This window comes from Halictus rubicundus, chromosome 16 (assembly GCF_050948215.1).
Source record: "Halictus rubicundus isolate RS-2024b chromosome 16, iyHalRubi1_principal, whole genome shotgun sequence".
Classification (NCBI taxonomy): domain Eukaryota; kingdom Metazoa; phylum Arthropoda; class Insecta; order Hymenoptera; family Halictidae; genus Halictus; species Halictus rubicundus.
The window spans coordinates 3,726,452-3,744,168 of record NC_135164.1 but is presented as its reverse complement, the minus strand read 5'-3'; the positions used below and the strand labels follow the sequence as shown (position 1 = coordinate 3,744,168).

General features: G+C 41.3%; 1 protein-coding gene across 1 annotated transcript in view; it reads right to left on the bottom strand.

The window, feature by feature from the left end:
- The window catches only part of Plexa (plexin A), a 470,402-nt gene that overhangs the window by 413,953 nt on the left and 38,732 nt on the right, over positions 1 to 17,717 (bottom strand). The gene's annotated exons all lie outside the window — the stretch shown is intronic.

Here is a 17,717-nt window from a genome sequence, read left to right as displayed (position 1 = left end):
GTTAGGGGGCCCGGAAGTCTGGAAGATTATGGCGGTTTGGGTACCGGTAAAGTAATTCGTGAAACATCTTATAGAAGGGAGAAGATTTGATGATTTAAATTTAGAATTCAGTTCAGTAATTTCTTACGAAAGCGTTTCCATAATTTCAATAATTGTGAAACAGAAAATCGGTCATTTTGGCTGTGGTAAGTTCAGTGTTAAAAGTACCTACTATAGTAAATGTAGTTGCCTTGTAAAAATGACAAAATTAAATATGTTCAGATTGTTCGTAATTCTTATAATTATTCGATGATCGAACACAGAAATTTGGACCACGATTCCGGATCATTTTTATGCAATTTTCGAAGTATAACGAAGCTAATTTTTATGTGTGCCGCTATTTCCGAGATATCTTTTAAGGGACCGGCCAAAATGGTACTATGGCAGGAACTAAACTTAGATTTGTGTTTCAGATGAATTACTCTGCTTGCACAGAAAGTTCTGACGATTTTGCCGGAGTTTCCCCGAACTTCCCTTGTGAATCATAGAAGGTGAGACAATAAATCTGTCAACTGTGAATGTTTTCTTCGTTTGTAGCATCAAAAATGTGATAAACAAATTTCGCTCTGTTCTTTATCGCTGCACAATAGTCGGTGTGCAGGAGATTTCATCCAGCTGGTGTGTATACTGCAACGGAATTATCGAGTCGGTAAGAATTAGATTTTACCATTTTTCACGGTTACTGCAATCGTGGCGATTCTTCCGCAAAAAAATGATCAACAAATTTCAATTATTCGTGCACGTTGAACCACGGAAAAATTGCCTGGCCGATTTTATTCGGAACTTAGGGCGGACATACAAAGCTCGACGCAGTTGAATCACCTCGGCACGCTGCGCTTCATTCTTGTTTTGGTTCGCGAAGCATCGAGTAAATACGAACGCGGAGATAAAGCAAAAGATTCTTGGTATCGAATACGGTATCGTCGGAAGAGTTCAATGAATCGTGTATCGACGCAGAAATAATTCAATAGTTTCGCAACCGGCGCGGCTCGGAGGGGCTCGGAATCATGACGAGGGTAAAAAAAGAACCTAATCGTAGTCGCCGTGGTAGTCGATGACTTTAAAACGAATCGTTCGCGCATGACGAAAGATCGCAAAGAGTCAAGGGCGCGCGCATCTGTTCGCGAAGCTAAATTAAAAATAATTACCCTACGCCGTGAAACGAAGCGATAACAATTCGATTACGATCCGAGAACGATGCTGGGGCCCGAGCAGCGGACCTTTGCATCACGAATTTCCATTATCAAAATCTTTAATCTGAATCTCTCTCTCTCCCTCATTTTTTTTCTCTCTCTCTCTCCTTCTCTTTTCTACGCGGACTCGACCTACGGACGCTGATTTCATCTTTACACCCTTCGAGCATTCCGTTCCTGTGATTTAACCCCTGATAAATTCGCCATGTTATAAACTCGGTCGCCCCGGGAGGGGAAAAATGAAAATTTCAATGAGAAAGGACCGAAAGGGCAGAAAGTAATCCCCTCGACTTTCAAATCCGCTCCGGAATAACACCGCGGCTCGGTGTTTCCCTAATCGAGTGCGATTTTTGCGAAAAATCAACCGAAATTGGGGAAGCATTTTTATTTGCTGTACACTCTTTGAAGTCACAGAACGATATTACAATTGTTGTTTTAAGGGCCCGGTCTTCGTAGATTCGCGATAAGGTAGGGTGACTATATTACCGTAAAAAAATGATTTTACGTGCCTCAAGTTTTCGTCCTTATATAACAATATTTTGTCGCCGGTGGAGGGCTCATTCGAAAGAAGAAGGTTCAATCTAGTTCGCGCTGGTCAGGAGCTGCCGAGATTATGCAGATATTTGGTAATATAAGCGATAGAAGTAGGCCAAAAATTGACGATGTGCATCCAAGCATTTTTATGCCATTGGATGAGTTTTCTGGATGAAATCGAGAGCAGCGCGCTAGAAAATATTTGTTTCGATTCTCTGCGAAATAAATCCGAAAACTTGAAGCACGTTTCTGGGGTCAGAATTCATAATATCGATAATACTAGTGTTCCTGATTTCTCAACATTTTTCATTTCCCGAGAAATGAGAAATAAGACTATATTTCTCGATATTCTCGAGAATTTTTAATAAAATAAAAAAATATTGGGAAACTTTTACCAAATTTTCATAAAGTGAAACATTACGCTTTTGTTTTGAAATGACTTCTTATGAAGCATAATGCGTCTAATGTAGAATCAGACAATCTACTTCTTTTTTTTTTTTTTGTAACAAAATCTGCAGCCGTAGAAAAATTTCTTTCATTTTGTGCGGATGTTGGCTTTATCGTATACAGAACATCGAAAAGTTGCTGGAGATTGGGTGTCCTTTTTCCAGTGGACTCAAAAATTTGGAATTCCTTTGTTAGAGTCCGGAATTTATTTTCTTCTGCCGCTAAACTCTTGACACTAAATTCTTGAAGGCTGTCTGCAATTTCTAATTCTAACTGTTTTTCCAGTGATAGTTCCTCATTCTGAGAATCTGAAAGTTTTTCACTATTTTCATAAGAATCATTGTTATATTTTCCAAAAAGTCTGCTTAGAATTTGTTTTGCCATTTCATACATATCTGCCTTGGATGTTAAATAAAAAAATGTATTTTCTGAATCTTTTTGCAGAGATTCTGGATTATGCAGATATTTTATAAGGGATACAACAATCTTGTCTCGTCTTTTAGATATTTCTTCTGTAATAACAACAAGAAACTCATTACTCAATTCAGTATTCAGGTTTTCTAAAGTTTTAAATAAGAATTTAAGAGAATTTAAGAATTTATATGTTATCAAATAAATGAGATTCATAAGAATTTTCCTAGATTTAAATTTCTCGAGAAATACTGGAATTTATCGAATAAATGAGAAATAATCAATTATAAAATTTCTCGAGAAATTCTCGAGACAGAATTCTCGAGAAGGAACACTAGATAATACAGAGCAAAAAATGTGACAAGTTTAGTCACAGACTTAAGACCCGTCGGTTCAAGACCAAGACGGATCTTAACCCGTTAGCGCCCATTGTACTCGCTTGAGTACAGGATAACAAGATTATATTTGTTTGCTTCTAGCGCCATCTAAGATTGACTAGATGTTTTGTCCATCGTTTGCAAGTACTCACTAAACACGTAGAAAGCTGTATTACTAATGTTTATCTCTTTTTTACCGACCATAAATGAGATATTCGCACACATTTTGATTCTGCAGTCCGGTATACTGCGAGTCCCTGCACGCTCTGTTGACATCCGTTCAGTACAGTTGTAGAAACGATAGTCATATGAGGGTGAGATGGGCACGCATTAAGTGTAAGGTTACATTGTGTACTGAAAGAGACTGTTTCATTCAATACCATTCATAAGCCCATTGTACTCGATTCAGCATATATATCGCTTCCTGTTATTTTTTTTTCTATTACTGTCATATATGGATTTACTTCTAATAAATATCTAAGTACAGTTATGTGTGTTTTATTCATTTTATTAAAAAAAAAAATCTTGGGCGTTAATGGGTTAAGTTTGTGTCTGAAGGCTGCGGATGGAAATGATTAATTAAAAAATCACGTGACTAACCCGGGCCCTTAAAGCACACGGACAGTCTCAAAAGAGCCTAATAAACACTCGGAAAGCACTGGGGCAATCGACGATCGAGGAAATTTCGCGCTACGTTCTGATTCACGGAATCGTAAAACCTCGGATAATAAATCCAGTCTGGTTCACAGCTACGTCTCTTTACTAAAAAAAAAAAATCATAAAACCGGCGACGCGACACGCCCGACGAAAATTTCGTCCGAAACGAAAGCGGACCACCGCCTCCGTCCGCTTGAATCGTAATTCTACGAGTTCCAGTTTTTACTGCGCTTCCTTGGCTAGTCTACTCGCAAGCCTCTCGTCCGAGGCGAACGGTTACGATTTCGAAATTCGTGCCTGTACGCGCGCGCGCGCGCGCGGGTATGCATTTTCTTAACGACGGTAATGAAGCCGCGGTCGTCCGTCACCGCCTTCGACCGCTCGTTTCTCTTTGCAATTCCGTCTACCGCTCCGAGATCGAGCAAACAGCCCCCCCCCCACCTCTCCGCCAACAAAATACATTTCTACCGTAATTATTTGTTGACTTCTACCGCTTTGCTCGGGCCTTGCCTGAAAGGGATGCCTGGCCTAATTTGGACCGGCTGCTGCTGGACTGCACGCAATTCTTAATTAATTAACACGTTCGCTGCCGGGAGTTTATGGTCTTGCCGGTGTTGCTGCAATATATCCAAATGGCTCCTCCACTCTTACGGTATGTTTCAATTTGTTTTTCTGTACAGCGGGATCCCGATTATCCAAACTTCTTCTTCGGATGTACAGGGTGTATAAAAATTGTATGTCATGACCACCATAGCGTGGTTCTACACCTCTGGATCGGTGGAAATCTGTTTAAAAAATGGAAATCAAGGTCAAAGTGTCGAAAAATTTTCTTTTATTGCATCGTATAGTACTCATCGCTCAAAATTTTCTCGATACTTTGACCTTAAGTTTCGAGGTCAAAATGAATTTTGCGGTGCATTTTTTTCACTGATCTCCACCGATCTGGAGGTGTAGAATCATGCTATGATGGTCGTGACATATACTTTTTATACACCCTGTACAGCGATTACTCGATATATGTCCAAAACACGGGTCCAGTCAGGGACATACATCGGCGAGGAAACACTATACTATACTATTCTTCGATCGTGGGCAGAGTGCGTGCAGTGTCTACTCGATAATTGTCCAAAACACGAGTCTAGCCGGGGACATATATCGCCCAGGAGATTCTTTGATCCACGCGAGGGCAGAGCGCGTGCAGTGTCCACTCGATAATTGTCCAAAACACGGGTCTAGCCGGGGACATATATCGCCCAGGAGATTCTTTGATCCACGCGAGGGCAGAGCGCGTGCAGTGTCCACTCGATAATTGTCCAAAGCATGGGTCCGGCCAGGGACAATTATCGGCTAGAACCGTAGAAAAGAGAAGTTCTAGAGGCCTCTGACGGGGCACAGCGGTAGTGGGGATGGTTCTAGGACAGTTGTAGGCTAGATATTTGCGACGTTTATCGAGCAGAGACTGTATATCGGAAGCATTCGAATCGACCGGAACCGGTTTCGAAAACGTTACGCGCGACGAGGTGCGTTTCCGTCGCGATAGTTCCCTCGAAAAATATTGTTCCACGTTCCAGGCGCGGTCTATTAACAATTTCCGCGATCCGTGTAACAGTGCCGCGTTTCTTTTCTCGCAGGGACAATTTCTCGCCGGGGGAACGTGCCTTGCATATAATGCGATCGCTTTGTAATCGTCGCACGCATCGCGCGCGCAGGAACGACGCGACGGATCTCCGCTTCGCGCTGCCATCCGCGAGTAAGCGAGTATAGTGCATTCGAGCCCGGTGCACGTCAACTCGCGCGCGATTTGATTCCGTCTAGTCGCCGATTTTTATTCGCACCGGCGTTTATCGATTCGTCGTTGTCGACTTCGCTACGGAACAGCTGCGAACATACTGTCCGTGAAATTACTATGGTTCCTCGTAAGTTTAATACTGTTTTAAAAACACAAATACTATTTAATTGTCCCTGTTACATTAAGTTGACTAGAACCGAGTAGTTTCAAAATAAAATATTGTTCAAGTGATTAATTTAAAATTAACAGTATTAAACAGTATAGTACAGTATTAAAATAGTATTGCGGTAAGTTTGCCTTTTTTTTTTTTAAACAACGGGTGTTCGGTATACTTAGTACTCAAGTGAAATATGACACTGGTATGCTCGTGTCGACGGCAGGTTTTGCTTAATAAATTCTTTAATTTATTCGGGCGTTTGCTGTTGTGCGAGTGAATGATTTTATCGACAGTGGCTCTATAAAATTGGCCCGGTGATCGTTTCCGTGTCACCGTATCGATAGGCCAGTCTCTGTAAAACCGAATGATCGGCGATATCAGTAAAAACTTTTACTTTCACCGCATGAATCAGACTTTTAACGGAAACTTTTGGCCTGTCGCCAACACCATTGGCAGGACTTCCACCGGCTAGTGCAAGTAGTACAGATATTATTGTCTCAACGGTTCCACGACCTTTCTCGTGCTCGATACAGGAAAACAAGCCTCCGTTTCGGAGCCAGCGCTACTTTAATCCGTCCAACGCGTTCGCTAGCGAACAAGCATCTATAAAAAACCAGCAAAACAAACGAGTTTATTCGATGAAATACATACCGAACAAACGTATCATATTCACTGCTCTTTTAACCTACTTGCGCGCTTTCAGGAAAATACGCACAGAAAATAATTTTATAGTTTGGACAAATGAGGCTAGTTTCCCAAAAACGTGCTTCCTTGAAAGGGGCGACTTCTCAGGTCATTTGGAGTAATTTTTTCCTTCGCGAAAATGTTCTCCGCGACTTTGTTAACCCTTTGCACTCCGAATTTTATTTCAATTTCGTTACCAGCAGCTCCCAACGCTTTTAAGTATTAAATTTGATATTTACTTCAAGGTCATTCGCAAGGTCATTCGTATTATCCTCCTAAGTTACGTAAGATTTCTCTCGCTTAATAATAATAATAACAATAAACCGGGTCGGTAACGTGTGCGCTACATCTAAATAAATATTTGGACATGAAATAATGTCGAGTGGGACTCGACAATGGAGCTCCTGAGATAAAAACTAATGTCGAGTCACACTCGACATAGGAGTGCAAAGGGTTAAGGAGTTATCAACAAATGTAGGAGATATCAGAGTGACGTTGATAATTCTTACAAAGATATCACGACTTCGTCATTGTAAATAATTGCTAAATCGAGCCTCGTATTTATAAGAGATTGGTGTAGAAATAATTTAGATGGCTTCGAAGGTCTCCCATTAGGCTTTTATAGGTGAAAGCGTTTTATAGCGAGAAGGTCAGCTTCAATTTTGTAGTGGACCGTTGTGAGTATATCTTTTTGTTAGAGATCACAGAAATGACCACCGCGTTTGATCTTAAGCAATTAAAGAAGTACAAATTGTATCGTTTTCACGCTTTTAAATGAATGATTTCCTACAATGTGTTGAACTGGCCAACGATAAGTTTTTGTGTATTTCAAGGCTCGAAGGCTTTAAAGCAAACGGTATTTTATTCAGTAATTTTTCAGTGCGTATATCTAATTTTTATTCTCCCGGCCCAGAATAATTAAGTTAACGAGTTTCTTTTCCATCGTTCCGCGTAAAACTTCGGCTTTCCGCTGGCATTCAGAAAATACGTTGGTCCGGATCAGGTCGAACGGTATAATAATCTCTCGACGGCCATTCTCAAAATCGGTCGCAGCCGGTCGTTTGAAAAAAAAAAAAAGAAAAAGGAACGGTATGATTTACGCCGTGTCGAACCGGTGAGGTAAAATGACGAGGGAACAGTGCGACTTGTAATTATCCGCCCGCGGAGAACGAATGAATTACGTTCGCGTGTAAAAAGACATAATTATGGCGGACGATCTTTCACGGTTCGAAATTGTTCGGCCACCATTCTTCTGGTTTGTTTCCGAACGAGCTCGACGGGACAATGGCGAATCTCGCGAGGTAGTTATTAAAGGTATGCGTTCAAACTAATGGCGCAATACCGAAAAGGACGACGACGACTAAAAAATTTCTTTCTTTCTTCCTTTCTTTTTTGACTCGCTATCAGCCGGTCGAGTACATATTAATAAGAAGACCGGCTGTGTTATCGCGCGGCAAAAAGTCCATTACGCTTCCGCGCCTTCACGCTCGGAGATCACGACAGTGAACGTGTTAACCTTTTGCACTCGGCGCAGATGGAGCGAGACGTCTTCAGTTGTTATGCTGGTAGCTGGAGCGCAAAGCGGATAATCTCGTCCCCTGCCATGGCTCTGCCTCGGGGACCGAGTGGTTCGTCGGGTCCCGGCCCGGTTTCCTTCGGAACGCGGTTCCAAGAAGGCGAAACACAACGGTCACGTTTCGAGGCCGAAACGGAAGTTCGCGTGTCCCTTAAAAACTCATATCGATCTTCCTTAGCGCGCTCCAACTGGGATTTAAAGTTGCCGACGACGACGACGACGGCGACGGTCTCGCGGCCGGGACATTCGTCTCGTTCGATAAATTATTCCGCCCACCGACGGCCACGGGGAAATTCGAACCAGCCACTTAAGCAGAAAACCATTCGATCCTGGGGAACAATAAATTGTAACACGCCGAAAACGATCAATATAATTTCCGACTTCGGCTCGAAATTTCGCGGCGATCGACCAGGCTTTTAATGCCACACGGTGGGGGTACTATCGCAAACGAGGTATAGGAGCAAACCGTTCACACAGTGTATTTTTCTGTTTCACGTTCAATTAACCCTTTGCACTCGGCGCTATTTTCATTCTAAAACTAAATTTTTCTTCCGTCTTGGAATATTTTCATTTTATTCATACGAAACTGATCCGATTACCACATACAATATTTAAATTTTTAGTAATCTATTAAATAGAAATTCTGTAATGTAACAAATATTTTGTAATATTTTTTGTAATTTCTTTGAAATAATGCCACAATCATTTCTAGTGGTGCCTCAGAGTCACCACTCAAGTGCAAAGGGTTAACACTAAACCTACCACGGTCAAAATGACCGGTTTTATATTTTACGATTGTTGAAACTATGAAAATTCATTTATGGGAAATAGTGGAGTAAATTTCCTTGTCCAAGCATTTATTATATTGAAAATGACGGACAATCTCAGTAAATTTAGGGTTGTCATTTTTATAAGGCAATATTTAACAGATGCTGTTAATGCTGGGTGGGTTTAGTGTTGATATGACTATTAATTCCAAAGCCTGGCCTACCCCTATACCTTGTCTGTGTTTGTACAGAGAAGACATTAAATTAGTGGACGTTACCATGTGCAATAAAAATTTTAGCACAATCATTTTATGTAAGAATCGACAATGAATAAATAAAGACAATTTAATGAAAAGACGTATCTGCGTATACAGTTATTGAAACCTCTATTTTTCCCGCCAGTCCTATTTATCGTTGAGTTATACTACTGAATTCCGAAAATTTTCGAATTTTCGTGCCACCTCTTTCGATATCATATTCTCCTAATACAAGGCTCAATTTTTCGAAAATTTTCTGAAAATTTTGACTGTCTGGCTTGCCGGCTACTCATACTACGGAATTTTCGTGCCACCTCTTTTGATATCATGTTCTCCTAATACAAAGTTCGATTTTTCGGGATTTTCGAAAATTTTCGGAAATTTCGACCGTCTGGCTTGCCGCTGACTTCTACTACTGAATGCCACCCCCTTCGATATTATGTTCTCCTAATAAAAAGTTCGAAATTTCTCGAAATTTTGAGAAAATTTCGACTGTCCGACTTGTCGTTGATTTGTACTACTGAGTTTTCGTGCCACCTCCTTTGCTATCATGTTCTCCTAATACAAAGGTTGACCTTCGGGATTTTCGCAAATTTTTCTTCAAATTTTCGAATTTCTACTGGGAGAACATGATAGCAAAAGAGGTGGCATCAAATTTTCGTGCCACCTCTTTTGCTATCATGTTCTCCTAATACAATATTTAATTTTCTTTAATTTCCAATTTAATTCTAATATCGAATATTCATGTCCAGGGTGGAGAAAGAAGAACACATTAACTGTCGTCACTAATATTCTTTATTTCTCACCAAATAAATTAGAATGTTAACAGTGTACACGTACAAAATAGAACAAAATAGAATCAAAATGTAGCTTAGTGTGGTCCATTTCGCCCGCGGATCGAGTGGTAGTGTACAGATGATTCCAGCTGGTACCGTTTACATTGTCGACGAGTATTCTTCTCCTTCTGGGATCTTGACGTGTTTTGCTCGAAGCCTTCCGGCAGTCTTCGTTCCCTGTCCTGAAATCGTCAGAAGCATCGGTCCCGTGAGTGTTAAACGTTGAAAGCCGTTCAAAGCGTGTTTACTGAAAAGTGTTTAGAAACTTATTGACCGCACGCTGTATGGCTAAGAGAAAGTTCGCGAAACGGGGTATCCGCACAAGGGTACAGAAACAGGGAGCTGTATTTCGATCGGGAACACCGTAAAAATACCGTGGAAAAAAGCCGATACCATCGACTCGGTCCAAGAAGGAACTCTGTCGGGCGTTTAACTAAATCGGCGCGCCGTTAGCGCACAATATTTAGTTTCCAGAGGGGGCTAAATTCGTGGTAACGAGAGATTGGGAAAGTTCGGGAAAGCCAGCTGCTTGGTAAAGGGCCGGACAACGACGGGAAGAGTTTTACCTTTTTGTCCACGCGCCGGCAACGGTCGTGGCAGCGGCGGTGGCAATGGTGGCGGCGGCGGTCCGCCTCGCGTGTCCCTCTCGCACCGCGTACGACAATGAGGAATCAATAGTCGCGACGGAAACGCCCCGTACGTACACGATCGTTTCCCCTGTTTACCCGTAATTCGTTGCGTCGCCGAGGCAGCTTCGCGGACTGCGGATTCGTGTCCGACTTCCGGAATGATAACTTCGCGCGGCGAAACCGAGCGGATTTCACGGCCGGAACACTCTCTCACCCGGCTCGCTCCGAAACGCCTGTCCCTTTCCACCTGGTATATTTCATCTTTCGTTTAACTGTCGCGCTGCGAGACTCTCGAACGCGTACTACGCTTTGCGGCCGAATATCGAAATATAGAAAAAAGAATATAATATAAGAATATAAGAATAATATAAGAATATCGAAAAAAGTCACGTTAGAAAATAGATTCATCCCCCATTTATTTTTCCTTTTAATCTTTACTGAGATTAAAACCTTGGCCGTGATAATTCATTTCGTAACCATAGAAATCACGCAAAGTTCGGCCTGCACAAGTTGCGATTCATTAGAGCGACCGTGTTTAAGATTCCGCGACGCGACGCGACGCACCGGTTAGGCTCGCGTTCCAGCAAACGAGAAACCCAGCGCCAGTCGACCGTGGATATTTGTTCGTTTAGGTGTAACCAGTTATTGCATTGTGTAGACCGGGCCGGCGCGGCGCGGCGCGGCGCGGCGTAAAACGTTCTATCGAGTTTACGCTTTCGCGAGGACGGATGAGATATCAGGCGACCCGATTTCATTGGCCAGACACTCTCGACGAGATATTTCAGCCAGCGATACGCTTGATCTGCCGTTCTAGGCGGAATACATCGCTCCGTTTTCTTTGTCTTCGCGTACACACGGTTCCACGACCCCAATTTAGGTCACGACCAGTCGAAATGTTAATCAGTTTTATCAGCCAAGCGGAATTAACCTGAAAACGACTTCAACGGCGGCAGACATTTAGTAATTTTAAAAAGGGAACGGTTTACCTTTTTTTCACGGGAACGGAATGAGACCGTTCTTAAAATACCTTCAATTATATTTATCTTTATAACGAGACTCTACTCCGTCCTGGCCATTTTCCCTTCTTATTGTTGCGCATCTAAATTAGCCCTGACTTCTATTATCTCTTTTTCAGCTTTTCCGGTTTCTTTGGTCTCGTAGCACATCTTTTCTATGCGTTGCAGAGCCGGTTTTCTTTTGTACATATTTTACATAGTTTCCTTCCCCCTTTTTCTCGGTATCCATTTTCTGGTTACTCGTTACAGCATGTAATCCTGACAATCAATTTCAATTTCTCATCTTTGCCCTTTTGTTTCGGGGATTTTCGTCTTGGTAATAAGACTGCATTAATATGCGTATGAAAACATCATTTATCAAGTTTAGTAAAATATATAAAGAATTTGGACAGCTGACTGAATATCCAACGAAAATAAACTTATTAGAAAACAATGAATTTTTCAAAGGTAATAATCGACTTATAGGACTGTACGGTGTACCACTTCGTTAATTTCAAAATGGCTTTTTGGCTAATAATACTTGTAGCAATTTCTATCCTTGAAGACTTCATATATTTACGGTAGAAACCAATATGCAAAACTTAATGTGGTATAATGTAAACAACTTTCAGTATTTTCTCTGTAATTCTGACCAATTTTTTCAAAAGTTTTTTCCACGTCATGTAGTAAATCCGAGTGGTATGGTTCAACATTAGAAATGTTATCGTCCTCCTAAAAGTGGGCCGAATATTACCGTGACTGTATACGTAACGTAACTCAAATGTGGTCGCTAATAAACTGTTGACACGACCTTGAATAAACTAACGTTAGAAAAAGAGTAATTCCACGAAGTGTGTCTTCCGGACAATCGACGAAACGTGCTCAGGAGATAGCACTTGGAATTGCCCGATTGGGTTTATATTAATATATTTCCATGAAATATCCTATGGAGATAAGTTGGGCTATTTCGAAAATGGACCGCACACGAGAATGCGCCCGCAGCGGAATATTTAAGTAAAACCTATACTCGGCCATTGTTGGGTATTATACTCGTAGTATGCGGTTTCGAACGGGCATGGGGCGAAGTAGCTAAATAACCGATCCTTTTTGAACGAAAATGTGGAGTAAGGGTGCACGGAGGCATTCGGAACGGAAGGAAAATTCCGAAGAAAGACCATCTGCATCCCATAAAAGAGGATCGTTCGGCGAACTATCGTACACGCCGCGATTACTCGCTACTAAAATCTATTCGATCCTTTTATCCGCGTCCCGAATACCCTCGATGAAAGACTCCGGGTTCCCATGCGGCGATTTCACCCCCTTCCCACCGCCGCCGCCCCCGCCGCCACCCCTTTCCGTACGTTTTTCGACGGAACAAGACGGCGAACAACGGTTTTCAAACTGGGTCGAATAAGATAATCGCTTCAAACGATCGGCGATGTTAGTCACTTTAATCCGCCAGTGCTTATGCGAAAGCCTGCTATTACTGTGTATCGACTGCCCTTAATGCCACATTTCGTTGCTATGCCTCCGTTTCATTTACGTTCCAGTTGTGTTTCATTGTTACACTGTGACTTGCACGACTGTTTGAACCTACTTGTGCCATATAGCCTACAATTTTATTTTAAGCCAGAATCTTCTATACCGCAAGAATGTTACGTCTTTGATCCCAATTTATGAAAAATTTCCTCGTGAAAAATGTATACTTGCGTGGACATTAGTCGTTCAATCGTAAAAATTTTCGACTCGATCCAATTATTAACCCTTAGCACTCGAAAGGCGCCACTAAAAATTGCTGTATCATTATTCAAAATATTTTTTACATCATTAAATTAGTTTGTATATAATAAATTACTAGACATTTCGTTACTCTACGAGTAAATTGCGCTATTTTCGTATGTATAGTATGAAAAAATATATATAAAATGGAAATATTCTAGGTCGGAAGAAATGTTTCGTTAAAATGGCTTCGAGTGCAAAGGGTTAACACTAGGTTTCCGGGACCCGTCAAAATGACGGATTCTAATATTTTTAATTTACGGTTGCCGAGATTGTCAAGATGTGTCCTTGAGCAATTATTACTGTATGCTATAAAAAGGAATAGCTAGAAATTTCGACGGATACATTCGTGTTGTCACCATAAAGTAACGTAAACTAGTAATTTCTGAATTTACCTTGGATATCTCGGCGTGAAGGAAAATATCGCGCGCCAAATATAGTGTCTTTGTGAAGACACGCCGCCGAGGATCGATAACGTAATTACAGAGAGCAGTGGACACCACTTCGCGACTGTTCATTGGCTTCCGCCTTGTTCCTCCTCTCCCGTCATTAAACCTGAAGCAAGAACCACCGCTCGCTAATCTCGCGCGGTATAATGAAATCCGCGAAGGGTTTACAAGAAAGCCGACACACCGGCCGTTTATAGAAACGTAGGGCGGCTGGCTGCATTATTGATTTATTATTTGCGCCGGCGAGTTTCGCGTGAACGTCGTTTTTATCTGGTCGTTTATGTGTTTATCATTTCATAGCGCCGGAACAAGCAATAAACGCGCACGGCGACGCGAAGAACAAGCACTAAACGCACGATACGTACTACGTGAAAAACCGAAAGGACTTGTTTATACGTAATCGAATAAAACGAAAGTTTACAAGTTCGAACCATTAATTACCTGCTTCGAGAATAGAATTACCTTCGCAAGTGACAGAGGTCGGGAAAAAATTCCGCGAGAGCATAAACGCGAGCCGGGTCTCTCGGGCTGCCCATGCGGGACGTCGCAAGAACGGAGGCGAGGGCTAATTGATGGTTCCGCGGAACCAAAACAATTAATTAGCGAATTATTACCGGCGCGCTGGGAGCACTCGTTAATCGAGAAGAACGCGTCCACGAATTCGCGCACTCGAGTCTCGAGACGGTAATTAAACCGACGCACCGGACGCATCGAGTGGAGAGTATGGCACTCTCGAAGGCAACCTCATTACCAATTCCGCGTTATTTCATTTACCATCTTTCGGGATTACACGCGATTCGGGCCGGTCACTTTGGATGGACGGTATGAAGATCGCTTTCGGTTTTCCCTCAACTGTAACAACACGGTGAAACTGTTTTTTTATTCTAATACACGTCCACTTAAATAAATGTATTCGATACTTTCCCGTGAAAGCATCTTCGCATAAGAAATTCAGATTGCTTTATTCGTGAAAAACCATGTGTATCTCCGAAGAGGTAAAAGCGATCTTCAGCTGCCTATCGATTTTCTCTCGACCGCGACACAGCGAAACTGTTCAATCATTGTTCGAAAGCCCCTATTATTTCTTTTTTCTCTCTTTTCCAGCTCGAGATTTTCACCATATTGCACGGCGGAGCATTCCGAAACTCATCAGCCACGATCCATTATAGAATGTTAACAACAAATTTCGATCAACGGGACCGAGCGAAGGAAAGGGTTGGGAGAAGTCTCCGGGCAGATTTTTGATTGACGTGTTCATCGCGCTCGTCCCGCGGAACGCGATTGCCGATGACGTTCGCAGAAATGATGTGTAAAATTGCGTCCTTTGCGTGTGCCATTAGCGCGGCCGAGGAACGCCCTGAAATCGATGAAAGGGCGCCACGCTTTTCGAACCGTGATAGTTTTAAACATTACGCGCCGCTTTCCCCGCCAAGTTAATTACCGTGTAGCCGATTTCCGTGAGGCAACCGGTTCAAAGCGCGATCGAATTTTTCTGTCCGCGTCTCTCCGTGAGCTGAAAATAATTCTTGGCCGGTTCGAAGACCTCTAGTTCCATTGACAAAGCCTGCATGAATCGAAGGTGAAGTTCTCGTGACGTTGTCCTGTCGGTCTATGCACGATATCGACCACAACAATCGATTCCGCTTTCCTCGGGTTTAACCTTTGCGGACGGCGCTGCGACGAGCCTCGAGTAAAAATATTATGGCTCGTACGAGCACACACGAATTATACAGGTCCTCCATCGAACGACAAACGTTCAAGGAGTTAGTGGCCAAACACTTTTTGGATGTACGCCATCTGTGAGACCCACTTACGATTTCCATTTTGATCGTATTTAACCCCTTGCACTACGATTTATTTTACGGTTTCAGTGATTAGAATTCTTTTTTGTGATTCGTAATTTCCTAAAGAAAGGAGGAAATTGATATCTATTAACAACACCAAAATATAATTTGATTTCGGTTTCAAGGAAATTAACAATATACAGTAAGGGGAAAAACTGAGTCCACACTATTTGAAGCAACATAACTTTTTTAAAATTAAGTCAAATTAGAGGTGTAAAAAATTTTTGAAAAGAATTTGAATTGGTAGGAATCGCAAAAGAAATAGTAAAAGTTGATTTTTTCAGCTTTTTGATCTGAGCCTGTATTGAAAATTTAAAGAATGTGTTTGATTGGCTCGAATAAATTATATCCATGCTGAAAATTTCATCGATATTGGTTAATTCGTTTAAGAGTTATGAGCGATTAAAAGTGCGGTTTTAAGTCAAAAATCGTGAAATAATTGCAATTTTCCCACTTTTAAGCGTTTATAACTCGTAAACGAATTAACCAATATCGGTGAAATGTTCAGCATGGATATAATTTATTCGAGCATTTATTTATTCGTCTAATAAACTAATCCTTCTAACTTCTCAATATCATTCAAGTCATTTGATCTAATTTTTAAAAAGTTATGTTGCTTCAAATAGTGTGGACTCAGTTTTGCTCCTTACTGTATTTATTAAACTCTGTTGAGAATCTTCATCGTGAGTATGACTCGACATTGAAGACAAGGGGTTAATTACTTTAGAATTTTCCAACATATTTCTTGTTTTTCAATTTCGCTTAGAACTCTTTATTGCACGCATGCAATTTTTATTTGTCACGTGTATATGCAGGTATCTACGATTTTCTATTATTTTTCAAAAGAAGTGTAACAAACTACTTCTACTCATTTTTAGGTTTCTGAAGTCCGATTGCAAGAAAAGGCAAGTGTATAAAAATTTGATTTCTTCGTGTTCGAACAAGTGTAGCCGAATAGTTGGAAAGCTGCCTGTTCTCCACCATACGTCCGTAAACAATTTTAATAACAAACTAAATTGATTTCAATCGTTTCAATGCACGCCAATCCGAACAATTGTATAATACCCATTACAACACGTTCTATGCGTGTTACGGTTTCGAATATGTAATTATTGCACCGCAGACATCGGCGTAATTGTAACACGTTCTCGGTAACGAAATAGTTTTCATGAAAATCGGAAAATGATTTTTATCTTTTGGTTAAGAATGCATACGTACGTGCGTGCAGCCATCTAACGGCAAGAAGAAATAAAAAGTATGGCAGGCCTCTCGCGTTCCCACAATTTCCGCGGTTTTCAAGTTCTCTCACCATTTTTCTTTCTTCGCCCCCCATTACGACGCACGACTTTTGTTCCGTCGTCCCTCAAAAAGAATTCATTTTCCCTAGGAAATAATTAGAAAGTGGTGGATAACGCCGTCAGACACGGTTAAAGAGATTCCAGCGAGTCATTCTCGCGAGACTGGGCCGCGTCTGGATATAAATGACTGCACCGATGATTACTCGGTCGATTCCGTCCGTCGAAATCTCCTCATTAACGGAGCAGAATCATCGCGATCTCGAAAGCGATGCATTGGATTAGGTCATCACATAAATTCGCGCGGTGACACGCGTTCGCGAGCCTCGTTCGCTGTGAAACTCTATTTTTCAATTTATTGTATCGACCAATAGTATTTCCTGAACACAGTTTGATACAGTGGATCAGTAAAATTTAAATGAACATGTTTCGCATAGAAATCCGTGATCTATTTATAAGGAAATTGATGTCTATTCTATGCCTGTATTTTCGTTAACACTTTGACTGCCCAACTAGAAACCTCAAAAATTCAATAAAATCAAAGTGAGTTATTTAATGAAATAAAAATTGAAAAGAATTAAATGTATGATATTGAGTAGTCCTCCAACTTTCTTGCATTTTACAGATTCTAATCAAATTTGGTACAATGAATATATTAACACAAAAATTCATTTTAAAACCTGGACAAATAATTCCGTCACCCACATATGGGTGACATGGCAGTCAACGCGTTAATGGATAAAAATCAATAACAGAAATATAGAATTTCATTTCGGGTAGAAAGTTCTCGATGACACACACATGTTCAATTCAATATTTATAGGACAAATGGTTAACCGAATACGATGCAGGATTTTTCATTGGGAGGACGCGTACGGTGTAACTTTACCATTGTTTTAACGGGTCTCAAACTGTCACACACATGTGACAGCTATTTTTATTTTACATTGAAAACGGAACGAAACGCACTTTGTAAATTCCACGGAAAATTAACATCGTGAC